Source organism: Phacochoerus africanus, chromosome 2 (genome assembly GCF_016906955.1).
Source record: "Phacochoerus africanus isolate WHEZ1 chromosome 2, ROS_Pafr_v1, whole genome shotgun sequence".
Taxonomy (NCBI): Eukaryota; Metazoa; Chordata; class Mammalia; order Artiodactyla; family Suidae; genus Phacochoerus; species Phacochoerus africanus.
In genome coordinates this window covers 102,578,496-102,596,065 of record NC_062545.1, presented here as the reverse complement: position 1 = coordinate 102,596,065, position 17,570 = coordinate 102,578,496, and positions in this window count along the sequence as shown.

The window sequence follows — 17,570 nt, the reverse complement described above, 5'->3', positions numbered from 1 at the left end:
CCTGGTTTTAGGAGCATTCACTGAAGTTGGGAAACGAGGTATCAGGAAGTCACTAACAATATTCGGGAACAAGTAGGAAGCCAAAAGGAGTCATAAAAATATGGAAATAGAGAGATCATTACGTTAAGAAGGGGCCAAGACTTGAGTTGGGTCTTGTAGAATGGTTAAGACTTGGATTAATGTGGACATGGAAAAATAAGGTAGATTTTGTCACATGGGGTCTGGCTTAACAATGTATTAAAAACCTGGCCTTGAACTTTACTCTGCCACTTGCTTAGCTAAGAAGTGCTCAAGAAGATAAGGAATACACAAGGTCTTGATCACAGCTCAGCTGCTGGTCCCCTACAGCAGTACTCTCCATAGACCTCCCCATTCCAGAGGTTCCTGCCTTGTTCCTGCTCTTCTCCCCTCCGCCCCCATCAAGGCTTCTTACAACTCCTCAGAGATTATTATATCTTTAGAGAGTACTGAATAGTGCTTTTTTGTTCATTTTTAAAACTTTACATTATAGGAACTTTTTAACATACACAAAAGTCAAGAAAATGTTTAATGAACCTTTAGGCATAATCATCACTCATCTTCAGCAGTTAGTAACTTCTGGTCCAGTTTGTTTTACCTAAAACCTCTGCCCCTGCAAAAGTAACAAAAAGCCTGGATTATTTTAAAGTAAATTCCAGGCATAGTATCATTTTTTCCATAAAGACTTCAGAAAACGTTTAAGTATCCTTTTCTTTTTAAAATCTCATTGCTGTATAATGATGGTGGGCAGTTCAGTATAGAAATATAAAAGATAAGGACTTTAAAAATACAACCATAATATTATATCATACAAAGACAATTCCTTAATATCATCAAATATGCAGTCACTGATCAAGTTTTCCTGATCATCTCATAACTTTTTGAAACTCGTTTGTTCAAGTCAGAAAATCAAAATAGGAGTTCCCGTGGTGGCACAGTGGTTAACGAATCTGACTGGGAAACATGAGGTTGCAGGTTCGATCCCTGCCCTTGCTCAGTGGGTTAACGATCCGGCGTTGTCGTGAGCTGTGGTGTAGGTTGCAGATGCGGCTCGGATCCTGCGCTGCTGTGGCTCTGGTGTAGGCCAGTGGCTATAGCTGCGATTCAACCCCTAACCTGGGAACCTCCATATGCCGCAGGAGCAGCCCAAGAAAAGGCAAAAAGACAAAAAAAAAGAAAAGAAAATCAAAATACAAAATACAAAAATTTAAAGCTCTCTTAAAAATTTTAATTACAATATAATTGTCTTACCTGAAAAAGTTCTAGTTCTTTAATATACAATTGACCCTTAAGCAACAGGGGTTTTTGACCTGTGTTGGTTCACTTATAGGTGAATTTTTTTCCACTACTAGGTACTACATGATCAGTGGTTGGTTGTATCTGCAGATGCAGAACAGTGGGCAAGAAGGAACCCTGCATGTGAAGGAACCCAGTTTACAAAGAGCATCTGTAAGTTACAGGCTGATGACACATGCTGTTTAACTATAATTTGTTATACCATCCAATTACTTATTAATGTCATCTAATAACTGCTCAGTATTCACACTTCCCTAATTATTCCCATAGTACCTCATATGTCATTGGTTTGTTTGAATCAAGATCCAGAAACCGCTTGCATTTGGTATAAGTCTCTAAAATTTCTTTAAACTTTTGCGATTTATTGTGCCTCATTTTTCTTGTGGAAGAAGTTGGGTCATTTGTCCTCTAGCATTTCCTGAATTCTAGACTTGGCTGACTGTATCTCCATGGTATCATTTAACATGTTCTTCTGTTCCCTGCATGGCCTACCACATATTGAGTTGGTATATCTAAGCTTATTCTAAGTCTTTTTAGTGGACTGAGCTAAGGTATATGTTTTATATATATATATATATGTGTGTGTGTGTGTGTGTGTATAAATATGTATCTTAAAATATGAAATACAAAATATTTATATAAATATAAAACATTGATTTATATAATAAATAAAATAAATAAATATAACTATGTATTTACATTATATATTATACACATATTTTATATAAGTAAAAGTAATTATATATTATATAATATATAATTGTATATTTTATTTATATAAATAGATAAAATTAAGCATACATTTTATTTATATAGATAAAATTAAAAATAAATAAAATATATTTATATACATAAGTATAAAATAAATATATTTATATTTATATACATATTTATATTTATAAATATAAAATAAATATGTATTTATTTCAAATTTGATTAGTCTTTGGAGTAATTTATGCCCTAGGACATTATTGAGAACAATAGAGTGGTCATAGTCTAATAGCTGGTTATAGACAGGGAAAGAGACAAAGAGAGTCCTGCCAAAGCCACTGTCATCCCAGGATGATGGTGGGCAGACCCAAGGTGGATGTCCTGAGGAGAAATATCAGAGGCTTAACTCTAGGATAAGGAGGGATAGGCTCCACTAAAATAATCCAGTCACTAGACAAATAAACAGTCCTGCAGGTGGAAGCAGTACCCAGAGTTGCTACAATATATTTTCTAAAATGTGCAGTTTCTTCCCAAAATTATAAGAAATGGAAAGAAACGGGAAAGTATCCCCCTCACATTGGAAAAAAAAGCAGGCGACAGAAACTGCCTGTGAGAGTGATCGGATTTTGGATTTAACTGACAAAACTTTCAAAGTAGCCATTATAAATGTTCAAAGAACTAAAGGAGATCGTGATTAAATAAGCAAAGGAAGGTATGATGACAATGTCACATCAACTAAGGAATATTAACAAAGAACTGGAAATTACTTAGGAAGAACCAAATAGAAATTCTGGAGTTGAAAGTTTAGTCACTGAAGTGAAAAATTCGTAGAGGGATTCTATAGTAACTTAGAGGAAAGAATCAGCAAACTTGAAGATCGATTGACAGAAAATTTGTAATCTAAAGAACAGAGACCAAAGAAGAAGGAGAAGAGTGTGTAAAACCTCAGAGAAATGTGCAAAAACATTAAGCACATTGACATTCAAGTGGTAGGTGTACCAGAAAGACAGGGGAGAAGGAGCAGAAAAAATAATAAAAAAAAAATAATGGATAACAGCTTCCCCAATTTAATGAAACACTAATAATCCCCACATTCAGAAAGTTTAACAAACTCCAAACAGGATAAACACAAGGAAATTCAGAAACAGATATGTCATAGTAAAAATGCTGAAAGCAGACAAGGATGAAAGCTTGACGGCAGCAAGAGGAAAATGACTAGTTACAAGGGAACTGCAATGAGATTAACAACTACTTTTCAGCAGAAGCAATGAAGAGCCAGAAGGCTGTGGGATAGTACATTCAAAGTGCTCGAATTAAAAAAAAAAAAAAAAAACCTGTCCAGGAGTTCGTGGCTCAGCAGTTAACGAATGCTCTGAGCTATAGTGTAGGTTGCAGATGGGCTTGGATCTGGCATTTCTACAGTTGTGGTGTGGGATGGGCAGCTGTAGCTGCGATTGGACCCCTAGCCTGGGAACCTCCATATGCTGCAGGTGCAGCACTAAAAAGTAAAAACAAAAAACAAACAAACAAACAAAACAAAAAACAGAAGACAAAAAACAAACCTGTCCGGCAAAGCTGTCTTTTAATAATGAAAATGAAATAAAAATATTCCCAAATAAAAATGAGAGACTTTGTTGCTAGTAGACCTGCCTTACAAGAAATACTAGAAGTTCTTCAGGCTGAAAGCAGATGATGCCCAGATGGTAATTTAAATCCATGTAAAAAAACAAAAAGCATCAGTAAAAGTATACTCCTTGCACCTTAATAGCAAAGTATTTTTGGAAGCAAGTTCCAAGTAGCCTGCCTTTTTGGCTGCCATGACCCTGTATCAGCATACAAATTTCTTCCTCATTCCTTTAATACTGAATGATTTACCATAGTTTATTCAGTCAGTCTTCTGGGTTGTTTCCAGTCTTAAGCTGTTGCAGTATAGTAACAATAGTCTTGTGCATAAGTTATTTTTTATTTTTGAAAGCATATCTTTGGCATATATTCCTACAAGTGGGATTGATGGTTCATTGGGTAAATACATGTAAAATTTTGCTAGAGATTGCTAAAATTCCCTCCATGGGGGTTGTACCATTTTGCTGTCCATTAGCAATTTTTGAGAGTACCTTTTTCATCACAGCCTTACTTTATCCTACCAGTGTTGTCAAACTTTTGGATTTTTGCCAATCTGACATTCACATTTGCATTTATCTTTCATAAATAAGCTATATTGAATATCTTTTAATAAGTTTGAGAGTCATTTGTATTACTTTTTCTGTGAACTTTCTGTACATATCTTTGCTTAGTTTATTGTGTTGTGGTCTTTTTCTCCTTAATTTTTAGGTATTTTCTATAAAGTGTGATACAGGTTGCAGCTGTTTTCCCAGTTCGTCTTTTCACATTGATTAACAATATGAGCTTTTGAATCAAGACAGTTTGAGTCTTGATTTTGCCCTTTTGTATTTGGGTGACCTTGGTAAAATGAAGATAATTGCTCTTCTTCAAATTTTTATTGTAAAGACTAAATAGTGTTTGTTGAAAATGCTTTGTAAAATGTTATTTAAATATGAGTCATTCCAAAGTGATAGCTAGTACATCTAATAATATAATTTATAGAGACTTAATTTAAAAGTACCTTTTCTTTTTTTTCTGTCATTCTCTGATTAGAGGTAACCTATATGTAATATAATTGCAGTCCTCTCCAATCAGTAAATGAACCTATCACTTATCAGTAAACTGGGAACGGGGAAGGGTAAAGCCTCTGATGACAAATTAGCAAAAATCAGTGAGCAAGTTTCAGAGCCAATGAGGTGTTCACATGGCTGACTCTATGGCTTTATTTTTCTCATTCAAATTATACTCGGAAACTTGTTGCTCATTTGCTTATGAAAAATCGAGCACTGCTTAAACCTATATAGAAAAAGAGTCTTGAACTGGGTAAGAAAGAGATTTTGAGACTTTACAAAATAAACAAAAGACATGACCCAAACTCGCATTTGCCCATAGTCTAGTTGGTTGGGCTAATGCACACATACTTGTAAATAGTTGACATCTTAATTTGATGTCAATCAGAATTATTGGTTGTAAGTATAGAAACCAATTTTGGTTATTTTAAGGAGATTGGAGAGTCCACAGAATTGACAGAAAGTGTGAACTAATGGAGGGAGCAGAAAGGAACATAGCCAAGGTTTTTCCCAGTGCTTTCTTAGGGCACTGCTGTTGACACACCACCACTAGGTACTTGCCATTGCTCTTGGCTGCTGTGAGGTAGGGAGGAAGATTACTCCTACTAGCTTTGACTTCCAGAGAGGAAGGCAGTATATTCTACCCCTGCAATGCTAAATATAGTGGAGAATCACTCCAAAATAATAGTGTTGGATATTGAGTGTCACCCAAAGTATGTCTACCATGTTCCTCAAACTTAATTGACCAACACAGAACTTTTATTTTCTTCATCCAAACCTCCTTTTTATTCAGTTCATTCCTCAAATATATTGTTTCTTTTTGCAGTGTAGCACTTGGATTTCACTCAAATTAACTACTAGTTTACCCTCCTTGATAGCATTTTAAAACACCATTCTTATCCTCGCAAATCTGTGGTGGCCATGCTCTATATCTATATCTGCTACAATGGCTGTAACTTGCTTTTATTTTTTTATTTTTATTTTTTAAAAATTTTTATTTATTTTTGCCATTTCTTGGGCTGCTCCCATGGTATATGGAGGTTCCCAGGCTAGGGGTCGAATCAGAGCTGTAGCTGCCAGCCTATACCAGAGCCACAGCAACGTGGGATCCAAGCCGCGTCTGCGACCTACACCACAGCTCACGGCAACCCCAAATCCTTAACCCACTGAACAAGGCCAGGGATCGAACCTGCAACCTCATGGTTCCTAGTTGGATTTGTTAACAACTGAGCCACGACAGGAACTCCGTAATTTGCTTTTAAACATTTCATTATATTAAGTATTTGTCAATTAATTTAAGCTTGAATTTTAGTGATGGTCATCTAGGGTGTTATCAAGAGTCATGGAGTGAGACTCATATGAAGAAGGGCTACAGTGCAAAAGTAGCTACTGCAAGATTTTATGATATCATTTTGATACCCTCCAGGTCCATCCCTGTTGCAAATGGCAACATTTCATTCTTTTTTATGCCTAATATATTATTGTGTGTGTGTGTGTGTGTGTGTGTGTATGTATATCTCCCACATCTTCTCTACCCATTTATCTGTTGATGGACACTTAGTTTGCCTACTATCTTGGCAAGTGTAAATAATGCTGCTGTGAACACTGGGATGCAGGTATCTTTTCTAATTAATATTTTCATTTTCTTTGAATGTATACCCAGTAGTGGAATTGCTGGGTCATATGATAGTTCTTTCTTTAGTTTTTTGAGGACCCTCCATACTGTTTTCCACAGTGGCTGCACCAGTTTACATTCCCATCAACAGTGTCGGAGGGTTCCCTTTTCTCCACGTCTTTGTTAACATTTGCTATTTGTGGTCTTTTTGATGATAGCCATTCTGAAAGGTATAAGGTAATACCTCATTGTGGTTTTAACTTGCATTTCTCTGATGATTAGTGATGTTGAATGTCTTTTCACATGCCTGTTGGCCATCTACCATTTCCTCTTTGGAAAGATGTCTGTTCAGGTCTTATTTGAAAAAACTGGTTGTTTTTTTGCTATTGATTTTATGAGCTGTTTATATATTTTGGATATTAACCCATTATCCGTATATCATTTTCAAATACTTTCTCCCATTCAGTAGGTTGTCTTCTCAAGGTTTGTTTTTTTTTTTTTTTTTTTTTTTTAACTGGCCATGGCATGATGTGGGTTCTCAGTTCCCAGACCAGGGATTAAACCCAGGCTGCAGTGGTGAAATTGCTGAATCCTAACCACTAGGCCACCAGGAAACTCTGTTCTTTCTTTGCTGATGGTTTCCTTTGCTGTGCAAAAGCTTTTTAGTTTACTTAGGTCTCATTTGTTTATTTTTGCTTTTATTTTCTTTGCTTTAGAAGACAGATTAAAAAAAATATAGCTGCAACATGTGTCAAAGAGTGTTATGCTTATGTTTTCTTTTAGGAGTTTTATGGTTTCTGGTCTTACATTTAGGTCTTTAATTCATTTTTAGTATATTTTTATGAATGGTATTAGAAAAAGTTCTGATTTCATTCTTTTATAGGTCACTGTTTAGTTTTGCCAGTACCAGTTATTGAAGAGACTATCTTTTCTGCCTTATATATTCTTGCCTCCTTTGTGGTAGGTTAATTGATCATAAGTATATAGATTTCTGGACTTTTTCTATTCTGTTCCATTGAACTGTATGTCTGTTTTTGTGCCAGTACCATACTGTTTTTATTACTTTAGTTTTGTGGTATGGTCTGAAGGCTGGAAGGGTTACATCTCCAGCTTTGTTCTTTTTTTCAGGGATTGTTTTGTGTTTCCATATAAATGTTAGGATTATTTGTTCTTTTATTTCACAGATTATTATTTTTTAAAATAGGTATAAACTTTTACTTTATTTATTTATTTAGTCTTTTTATGGTTGGACCCATGACACATGGAGGTTCCTGGGCTAGGGGTCCAATTGGAGCTGTAGCCACTGGCCTACTCCACAGCCACAGCAATGCCAGATCCGAGCCGTGTCTGCAACCTGCAGCACAGTTCATGGCAACCCTGGATCCTTAACCCACTGAACAAGGCCAGGAATCAAACATGCATCCTCATGGGTACCAGTCAGATTTGTTTCTGCTGAGACATGACAGGAATGCCTCACGGATTATTTGATCTGTGAAAAATGTCATGGGTATTTTGATAGAGATCACATTAAATCTCTAGGTTGCCTTGGGTAGTATAGCCATTTTAATAGTATTAATTCTTCCAATCCAAGAGCATGAGCTGTCTTGCCATTTCTTTGAATCATCTTCAGTTTCTTTTATCAGTGTTTTATAGTTTTCAGCATGTAGGTCTTTCACCTCCTTGGTCAAGTTTATTTCTTTTTTCTTTTTTTTTGACTTGATTTCAAACAGGATTTTTTTTTCAAACTTTAAATTTCTGATATTTCACTCTTAGTGTAAAGAAACAGCAGATATCTGCACATTAATATTGTATCCTGTTACCCTGCTGAATTCATTAATAATATGGAGACCGTAGGGTTCTCAGAGTATCAAGCGATCTACATATAATGACAGTTTTACTTTTTCCCTTCCAATTTGGATACTTTTAATTTCTTCTTCTTGTCTGATTGCTATGGTTATGACTTCCAATATTATGTAGAATAGAAGTGGTGAGAATGGTCATCCTTGTCCTGTTCCTGAATTTAATAGGAAGGCTTTCATGTTTTCACCATTGAATATCATGCTGGCTGTGATTTTTTTGGAAATGACCTTTATTTTGTTGAGATGTGTTCCCTCTATACCTACTTTGGTGAGAGTTTTTTTTTTTTATCATGAATGGATGTTGAATTTTGTCAAAGGCTTTTTTGCCTGTCTACTGAGGTGATCATGTGGTTTTTGTCTTTCCTATTGTTAATGTGGGAAATCACATTGATTGATTTGCATATGTTGAACCATCCTTGTGACCATGGAATGTATCTAATCTGATGATGGTGTATGACCCATTTTATGTGTTGTTGGATTCAGTTTGCTAATGTTTTTGTTGAGGATTTTTAAATCTATATTCATCAAAGTTATTGGCCTATAATTTTCTTTTATTGTAGTGTATCTGGCGTTGGTATCAGGTTGGTGGTGGCCTGATAGAATGAATTTGGGAGTGGTCCCTCCTCTTCAGTTTTTCAGAATGGTTTGAGGAGGATAGGTATAAAGTTCTTTGTTTGTCTGATAGAATTCCCTAGTGAAGCTGTCCAGTTCTAGACTCTTGTTTGCAGGGACCTTTAAATTTCAGGTTCTGTCTCACTTCTAGTGAAATTATCTATTAATTTCTATTATCTGCTTCACTTCTAATGAAATTAGCTGTTTCTCTCTGACTCTTGATTTATGGAAGGCTGTATATTTCTAGAAACTTGTCCATTTCTTCTAGGTTGTCCAAAATGTTGACATAAAACTCTTCATATTATTCTCTTTTAATTTTCTGTATTTCTGTGGTATTGGTTGTTATTTATCCTCTTTAATTTTTTATTTTTTAAAATTTGGGCCCTTTTTTTCTTCTTGGTGAGCCTGGCTAGAGGTTTGTCGATTATTGTTTAGCTTTTCAAAAGACCAGCTCTTGGTTCTATTGATTGTTTCTCTTGTTTTTTAAATCTCTATTTTATTTTCTTCTTCTATGACCTTTATTATTGCCTTCCTTTGGTGACTTTGGGTTTTGTTTGCTCCTTGTGTAATTCCAGTGGTAGGTTAGGTTGTTTGAGATTTTTCTTGTTTCTTGAGGAAGACCTGTATCACTGTGCACTTCCTCTTAGAACTGCTTTTTCTACATTGCATAGATTTTGTAAGATTTTATTTTCATTTTTGTTTGTCTTGAGGTATTTTCTGATTTCATTGTTGACCCCTTGGGATTTTTTTAGTAGTATCTTGTTTAATCTCCACATGTTTGTTCTTTTTCCATTTTTTCTTTCTGTAATTTATTTCTAGTTCCATGCCATTGTGGTTAGAAAAGATGCTTGAAATAATTTCCGTCCTCTTTAATTTGTTGGGGCTTTTTTTGTGGCCCAGTACATGGGCTATCCTAGAGAACATTCCATGCCTGCATGAAAAGAATGTGTATTCTGTGTTTTTTTGTGGGGGCAGGGAGGGGAATTGTCCTGTCCTGTATATATCAATTAAGTCTAACTGGTCTATTTTGTCATTTAGAAATTCTGTTGCCTTACTGATGATCTGTCCATTGATGTCAGTGGGGTGTTAAACTCTCCCACTGTTATTGTATTATTGTCATTTTCTCCCATTATGTCTATTAGTATTTGTTTTATATATTTAGGTGCTTCTATATTGGGTGCATATAGATTAACTTGTATAATATCCTCTGCTTCTGTTGATCCCTTTAGCATTACATAGTTTCCTTCTTTCTCTTTCTTTATGATCTTCGTTCTAATATTTTGTCTGATATGAGTATAGTTGCCCTCTGGCTTTCTTGTTTCCATTTGCCTGAAAGAACTTTTTCTGTCCCCACACTTTCAGTCTGTCTGTGTCTTTTGCCCTGAGTTGAGTGTTGGTAGGTAGTATATTGTAGGCTCTTGTTTTTTTGTTTGTTTTTAATCCAGTATGCCATTCTGTTTCTTTTGATTAGGGCATTTAGTCCATTGAAATTTAGAGTATTTATTGAGAGGTATTGCCATTTTAATCCTTGTTTCCCAGTTGCTTTCGTAGTTCTTCTTTGTTCATTTTTCTTTTTCTTTATCCTTTTACAACTTGATGTTTTTCTTTTGTAGTATGCTTGAGTTCCTTTATATATTTTTTAACTCTAATATCATATATTTTTTATTTGTGGTTATCATAGGATTCAAGTATGTTGACACAATAACTGTGTCTACTTGCTCTAAATTTATAGTAATTCAAATTCAGACACATTCCAAAAGATCTACAATTTTATTCTCCCCTACCCCAGATTTTGTGTTTTTAATGTGTTATTTTATATCTTCATGCTTATCCTTTTACTGTTTGTTGTATTTATAATGCTTTTATAATTTTGGGAGGTTTTTTTTAATGTATGTACTGGCTTATCTAAGTGATCTTCAGTCTCTTTGTAGATTTGTCTTTCCTATTGTGGTTTTCCCTTTCCTATAGATTTTTGCTTCTTTTCATTTAGAGAAGACCCTTCAATATTTCTTTTAGGGTAGGTTTACTATTACTGAATTACTTTTTTTTTTTTTTTGCTTGTCTGTCCAGTTCTTTATTTCTCTTTCTATTTGCAATGATAATCTTGTTGGGTGAAGTATCCTATGTTGTAGATTTTTCCCTTTCAGGACTTTGGCTATATCATGCCACTCCCTTCTGGCCTGCAAAATTTCTGCAGAGAAAACAGCTGATGGTCTTATAAGGGTTCCCTTGTAACTGACTCTTTTTTTTTCCTCTTGCTGCTTTTAGAATCCTCTCTTCATTTTTCACTTATGCCATTTTAATTCTGTCTTGATGTGGGTCTGTTTGGGTTCATCTTGTTTAGGGCCCTCTTTGCTTTTTGTACATGGGTATCTGTTTCCTCCTTTTTGTTTGGGAAGTTTTCAGCCATGATTTCTTCAAATACATTTTTTTTTTTTTTACTGCACCCATGGTATGCAGAAGTTCTGGGGCCAGGGATTGAACCTGTGCCAGAGAAGTAACCTGAGCCACAGCAGTGACAATGCTGGATCCTTAACCCACTGAGCCACCAGGGAACTTCTTCAAATACATTTTTAAAATTTTATAATGATTTTTATTTTTTCCATTACAGCTGGTTTGCAGTGTTTTGTCAATTTTCAACTGTACAGCAAGGTGACCCAGTTACACATATATGTATACATTCTTTTTGCTCATATTATCATGCTCCATCATAAGTGACTAAATATAGTTCCCAATGCTGTACAGCAGGATCTCATTGATTATCTATGCCAAAGGCAATAGTTTGCATCTTTTAACCCCAAATTCCCAATCCCTCTCACTCCTTCCTCCTCCCCCTTGGCAACCACAAGTCTGTTCTCCAAATCCATGAGTTTTTTTTTTTTTTCAGATGGAAAGGTTCATTTGTGCCATATATTAGATTCCAGATATAAATGATAGCATATAGTATTTGTCTTTCTCTGACTTACTTCACTTAATATCAGAGTGTCTGGTTCCATCCATGTTGCTTCAAATGGCATTATTTTGTTCCTTTTATGGCTGAGTAGTATTCCATTGTGTATATATACCACATTTTCTTAATTCAGTCATCTGTCAATGGACATTTAGGTTGTTTCCATGTCTTGACTTGTGTGAATAGTGCTGCAATGAACATGTGGTGCATGTATCTTTTTCAAGAAAAGTTTTGTCCAGATAGATGCCCAAGAGTGGGATCGCTGGGTCATATGGTGGTTCTATGTATAGTTTTCTAAGGTACCTCCATACTGTTTTCCATAGTGGTTGTACCAATTTACATTCCCACCAACAATGCAGGAGGGTTCCCTTTTCTCCACACCCTCTCCAGTGTTTGTTATTTGTGTATTTATTAATGATGGCATTCTGACTGGTGTGAGGTGGTAGCTCATGGTAGTTTAGATTTGCATTTCTCTAATAATCAGTCCTGTTAAGCATTTTTCATGTGCTTGTGGCCATCTGTATATATTCTTTGGAAAAATGACTATTCAGGTCTTTTGCCCATTTTTCAATTGGGTTGTTGGCTTTTTTGCTGTTGAGTTGTATAAGTTGTTTGTATATTTTAGAGATTAAGCCCTTGTCAGTTGCATTTTTTGAAACCATTTTGTCCCATTCTGTAAGTTGTCTTTTTTTTTAATATGGTTTCTTTTGCTGTGCAAAAGCTTGTCAGTTTGATTAGGTCCCATTAGTTTATTTTTGCCTTTATTTCTGTTGCTTTGGGAGACTGATCTGAGAAAACATTTGTAAGGTTGATGTCAGAGAATGTTTTGCCTATGTTCTCTTCTAGGAGTTTGATGGTGTCTTGTCTTACATTCAAGTCGTTCAGCCATTTTGAGTTTATTTTTGTGCATGGTATGAGGGTGTGTTCCAGTTTCATTGATTTACATGCAGCTGTCCAGTTTTCCCAGCACAGCTTGCTGAAAAGACTGTCTTTTTCTCATGTTATATTCTTGCCTCCTTTGTTGAAGATTAATTGACTGTGGGTGTATAGGTTTATTTCTGCGTTCTCTCTTCTGTTCCATTGGTCTGTCTGTCTGTTTTGGTACCAGTACCACAATGTCTTGATGACTGTGGCTTTGTAATATTGCCCGAAGTGTAGGAGAGGCATGCCTCCTGCTTTGGCAATTCTGGGTCTTTTGTGGCTCCATATACATTTTTGGATTGTTTGTTCCAGTTCTGTGAAAAATATCATGGGTAATTTGATATGGATTGCATTGAATCTGTAGATTGCTTTGGGTAGTATGGTCATTTTTACAATATTAATTTTTCCAACCCAGGAGCATGGAATATCTTTTCATTTCTTTGAATCCTCTTTAATTTCCTTGATGAATGTTTTATAGTTCTCAGCATATAAGTCACCTCCTTGGTCAGGTTTATTTCCAGGTATTTGATTTTTTTGGGGTGCAGTTTTAAAAGGCAAATACTTTTTTTGGCGAATACATTTTTGATCCCCTTCTCTCTTCTTCTGGAACCCTTCTTATACATAGATTGGCATGTTTTATAATATCCCGTAGACCTTGTTATGTTGCTTTCATTTTTCTTTATTTGTCTTTCTGTCTGATGTTCTAATTGGGTGATTTCCTTTATTCTGTCTTTCAGATCACTTTTTTATTCTTCTGTATCATTTAGTCTGCTCTTCATTGCTTCTAGATTTCTTTTATCTTGGCAATTAAATTGTCTATTTTTGATTTGTTTATCTTTTTAGTTTTCCAGTTCCTTGTTACAGTGATCTGCATTTGTATCTGTAATCTTTCTTGGAAATTCCCATTGTGGCTCAGTGGGTTACAAACCTGACTAGTATCCATGAGGATGAGGGTTTGATCCACAGCAGGAACTCCATAGTTTTTGTATTTTTGACTTGCATTTTGAGCAGTAAATACCTTCAGGGTTTGATCCCTGGCCTAGCTCAATGGGTTAAGGATCTGGCATTGCCGTGAGCTGTGGTGTAGGTCATGGATGACCTTGGATCCTTCCTTGCTGTGGCTCTGGTGTAGGCCAGCAGCTACAGGTCTGATTTGACCCCTAGCCTGGGAACTTACATATGCTGCAGGTTTGGCCCTAAGATAAAAAATCCAAACAAACAAAAAGCTTTCTTAATTCTTTTAGTGTTTTTATTACCTCCTTTCTGAATTTAGGGTCTAGTACTGGTGAACTCTGTTTCATTATCCTTTCAGGATATTTATATTATTATTTTAATTGGGAGTAGTTCCTCTGTTTTTTCATTTTACTTAACTTTCTCTGCCTCTGTGAATTTAAGAGAAACAGTTATTTACTGTGGTCTGGAAGTGGTCTTTTTATGTGGAAGTGTCCCTGTATTGGCTGTGTGTGTCCATTGTTCTTGGGTGAGGGCTGATTTCAGTATGGTTGCTAGCCACCTTTTTTCTCAGGATGTGCTGGCCATTATCCTCTTGCTAGGTGGTGTGGTTGGTGTTGGGAGATCTGAAGTCTGTGCAAGGTGTAAGGCAGTGTTTCCTTTTTGTTCCATGGTTGTCACATCATGTCAGGGGTGGGATCTCCTTGCCAGTATTGGAGTAGAAGCCCTGCAGGTTGAGTTTGATCAGCCTCCATTGCCCTTGAGTGCATGTCCTGCCCCAAAGGAGGTGATGGCTGAAGCAAGTGGGGCCCACGGAGGACCTTTGCATAGCCTGTGTAGACGTCCACTGTAATGCTCAGAAGCAGCTCAGGGTCTCATTTTTTCTCTGTTGTGTTCATCCCCAATCTAGTGCAAGGCTGTTGTATGGAATAGGATGGGGCTGGCAAACAGGGCATCGATGCTGTAGGAATTGAGGTGGCTGTGCTGCTGCCTGAGATCTGGGCTGTGTCTATAGCAGGCTTCTCCCAAGACCTGTCTGCCTCAGATCTAGTGCTAAGCTTTATGTGGAGTGGGTGGAGCCAGGGCACTCTTGCAGGGAGATGAACTGCTATACACTCCTGAGTGTGCTGCCAGTGGCTATCACTGCCTCATCTAGACTACACACCAGGCCCTCTGGGTTATCTCTGCTGAGCTGGATGAGACCTCTCCCAGGGCCTGTCTGCCTGAGATTCAGCATTTAGCCACTGCATGTTCTTGTGGTACCACCCTATGTACTCAATAACAGTGTCCCAGCAGCTCTACCTGCTGCCTCATGTGCATGTTGACAGTGAGTTCTGCGGCTCCCCCTGGACCACATCCCAGGCTCTCCAGTCTTTCTCTGCACAGCTAGACAGTCCCTGCCCAGATCTCATGCCAGGCTGTGGGGTGGAGTGAGCAGGGCTGGGGTGGTCTGCCCTTCAGATTGGGAAGTGTGGCGAGGCTACAGCTACCAGTGCAAGGCTTTCTCTACCCTGATTGTCAGCAAGCTAGCATATGCACACTCCTCACCAGAGTCCAGGCTTCTTCAGCCCTTTTCTGTCTCAGCAGCTTTCCCAGCAGGTAAGGGGCTCGCCTCCTCCATGCAGGACCCCAGGATTGTTAGTTTTCCATGAGAATTTCCACATGTAGATGTATTTTTGATGTGTTCATGTGGGGAGATGATGTCATGTTCTCCTAGTCTGCTATCTTGATCTGTTTTTCTGTTTATTAATTTTTTATACGTCTTCCTTTTGATCAAGATCTTTCTTTGAAAACCTCACTTATCAAGGGTCAGGTTTTTTGGTTTCAGTGGCATTTTCTCTGTCAGCACCAGAAAATACCTTTCCCAGGTGCAGTGTTGCACATAAGAGGGAAAGTGCACAGATTAGAAATCTATTAAGGCCACATTTGAGCAACAAGGAGGGGTGGGAAGGGAGAGCTCTCAGGTACTTTTAATCTGAACTTTATATGTTATCAAGATCATAAACATTGGTGATCATATCATCAAGGTTTCGGCAACAAATGCTCAACAGAGTTCTATACTTTCCTAAGTGTATTCAGGTGAACTGAAGAGTCTGTTCCTTGTGGCTTCGTACCACAGAGATTGGAAAGCATTGTCCAATAGGTGGACCTTTCCAGCAAGGTTGAAGAGAGTTCTTTGGGAGCTATCTTTTCTAATAGATGAAATCTACAGGTTGCAGGGTGTGATGCTTAAGTCTTTTATCTCCTGCAGGTACACTGTGAAAAGATTGCTCTACCAAAGTATGATGATTTTTTTTTTTTTTTGGCTAACCTAGAGGCATGAAGTTCTTAGGCCAGGGTTCAAACCTGTGCGAAAGCAGTGACCCAAGCTGCTGTATTGACAATGCCAGATCCTTAACTGACTGTGCTATAGGAGAACTCCAAGTATGATTATTTTTGATAGAAGCAATTAGGCCTTCATGATATTTGAATATCTCTCATTTTATCAGTTGTGGTTCAAAAAAAGCAGGAGCCAAGTGCATTGAGTTTCTGTGACTGTCTTAAAAGGTAAGTTTTTTTGTTTTGTTTTGTTTTTTGTCTTTTTGCCTTTTCTAGGGCCGATCCCATGGCATATGGAGATTCCCAGGCTAGGAGTTGAATCGGAGCTGTAGCCACCGGCCTACGCCAGAGCCACAGCAACGCAGGATCCGAGCCGCGTCTGCAACCTACACCACAGCTCACAGCAACACCGGATCCTTAACCCACTGAGCAAGGCCAGGGATCAAAGCTGCAATCTCATGATTCCTAGTTGGATTCGTTAACCACTGAGCCATGACAGGAACTCCCAAAAAGTAAGAGTTTTTAAATTCCAAAAGAGGTAGGTCTGATTTTTTAGAAGGAACAAAGGCTTTCTTGGCCATGGTACTTGACCCCTACAAATTTCGCCAGCTGCATCTTCATAATGTTACTGAGTTCAACTAAACCAGAGGACTGAGGGTGGTAATAAGCACAGTAGAAGTGTAAAACCAGCCGTAGATTTGTGGAGGTAGTTGGCCATTAAAATAGGTTCCTCGGTCACTATGAAGTTTGAAAGGAGTTGCCCAGATAGGAGTAATATGTAACAAAAAGGACTTCAGCCACAGAAGAGGAGTCACCTGTCTGCAAGGGAAGCCTTCAATCCAGTGTGAAAACACACAGATCATGATAAAAACATATTTATCTCCATGAAATGGAGAAAGTTGTATGAAATCCGTTTGCCAAACTTCAAATGGTCCATTAGGCAATTTAAAGTGTCCAGGACCAGCCTGAACAGGCTTCCATGGGTTGTACTTCAGACCAGTGGGACAAGTGAGGTAGGCAGTTTAAGGGGTCTTGTTAATGTTTTCCCACCAACATTGATTCATGAATGATGTCATTTTGTCAGTAGACCAATGATTTAATGTGAGTGCAGGAGTGATGAGTGGGAATTTTAGAGTCTCTGGTAGGACTGGATTGTTATTTGGTCCAATGCAGAACTTTCTCTTTGTATCAAACCAACAATTGTCGAATTTACCATCTTTTTTTTTTTTTCCTTTTCTGAGGCCAGTTTTGGGGCTTCTCAGTTTTTCCAAGTTATCGTTGGGGGAAATATGCCTTTGGACTGTGGCAGAGGTTTGGCTACTGTTGGTTCCCTTAAGGGCAACATTTCTTGTGGAAATGTCAGCAAGGTGATTTTCCTTAGCTTCCAGTGAGTGAAGTTTTTAGAATGCCCCAGAATCTAAATTACAGCTAAAGTGTGAAAGTAAAAGTGTTGCATTCAGTAGCTCCAGAACCTAGGGGCCATTTACAATTTTATTCCTGCTGGACATAAGGAAGACCTATGTTGCTTCTACAACATTCCAAAATCATGGCTCTGAAAGCATATCAGTATAGATATTGGCTGTTTTGTCCATGGCTGAAGTACAAGCCTGTGTAAGAACATATAAGTCAGCCTGTTGGTCTTAAGT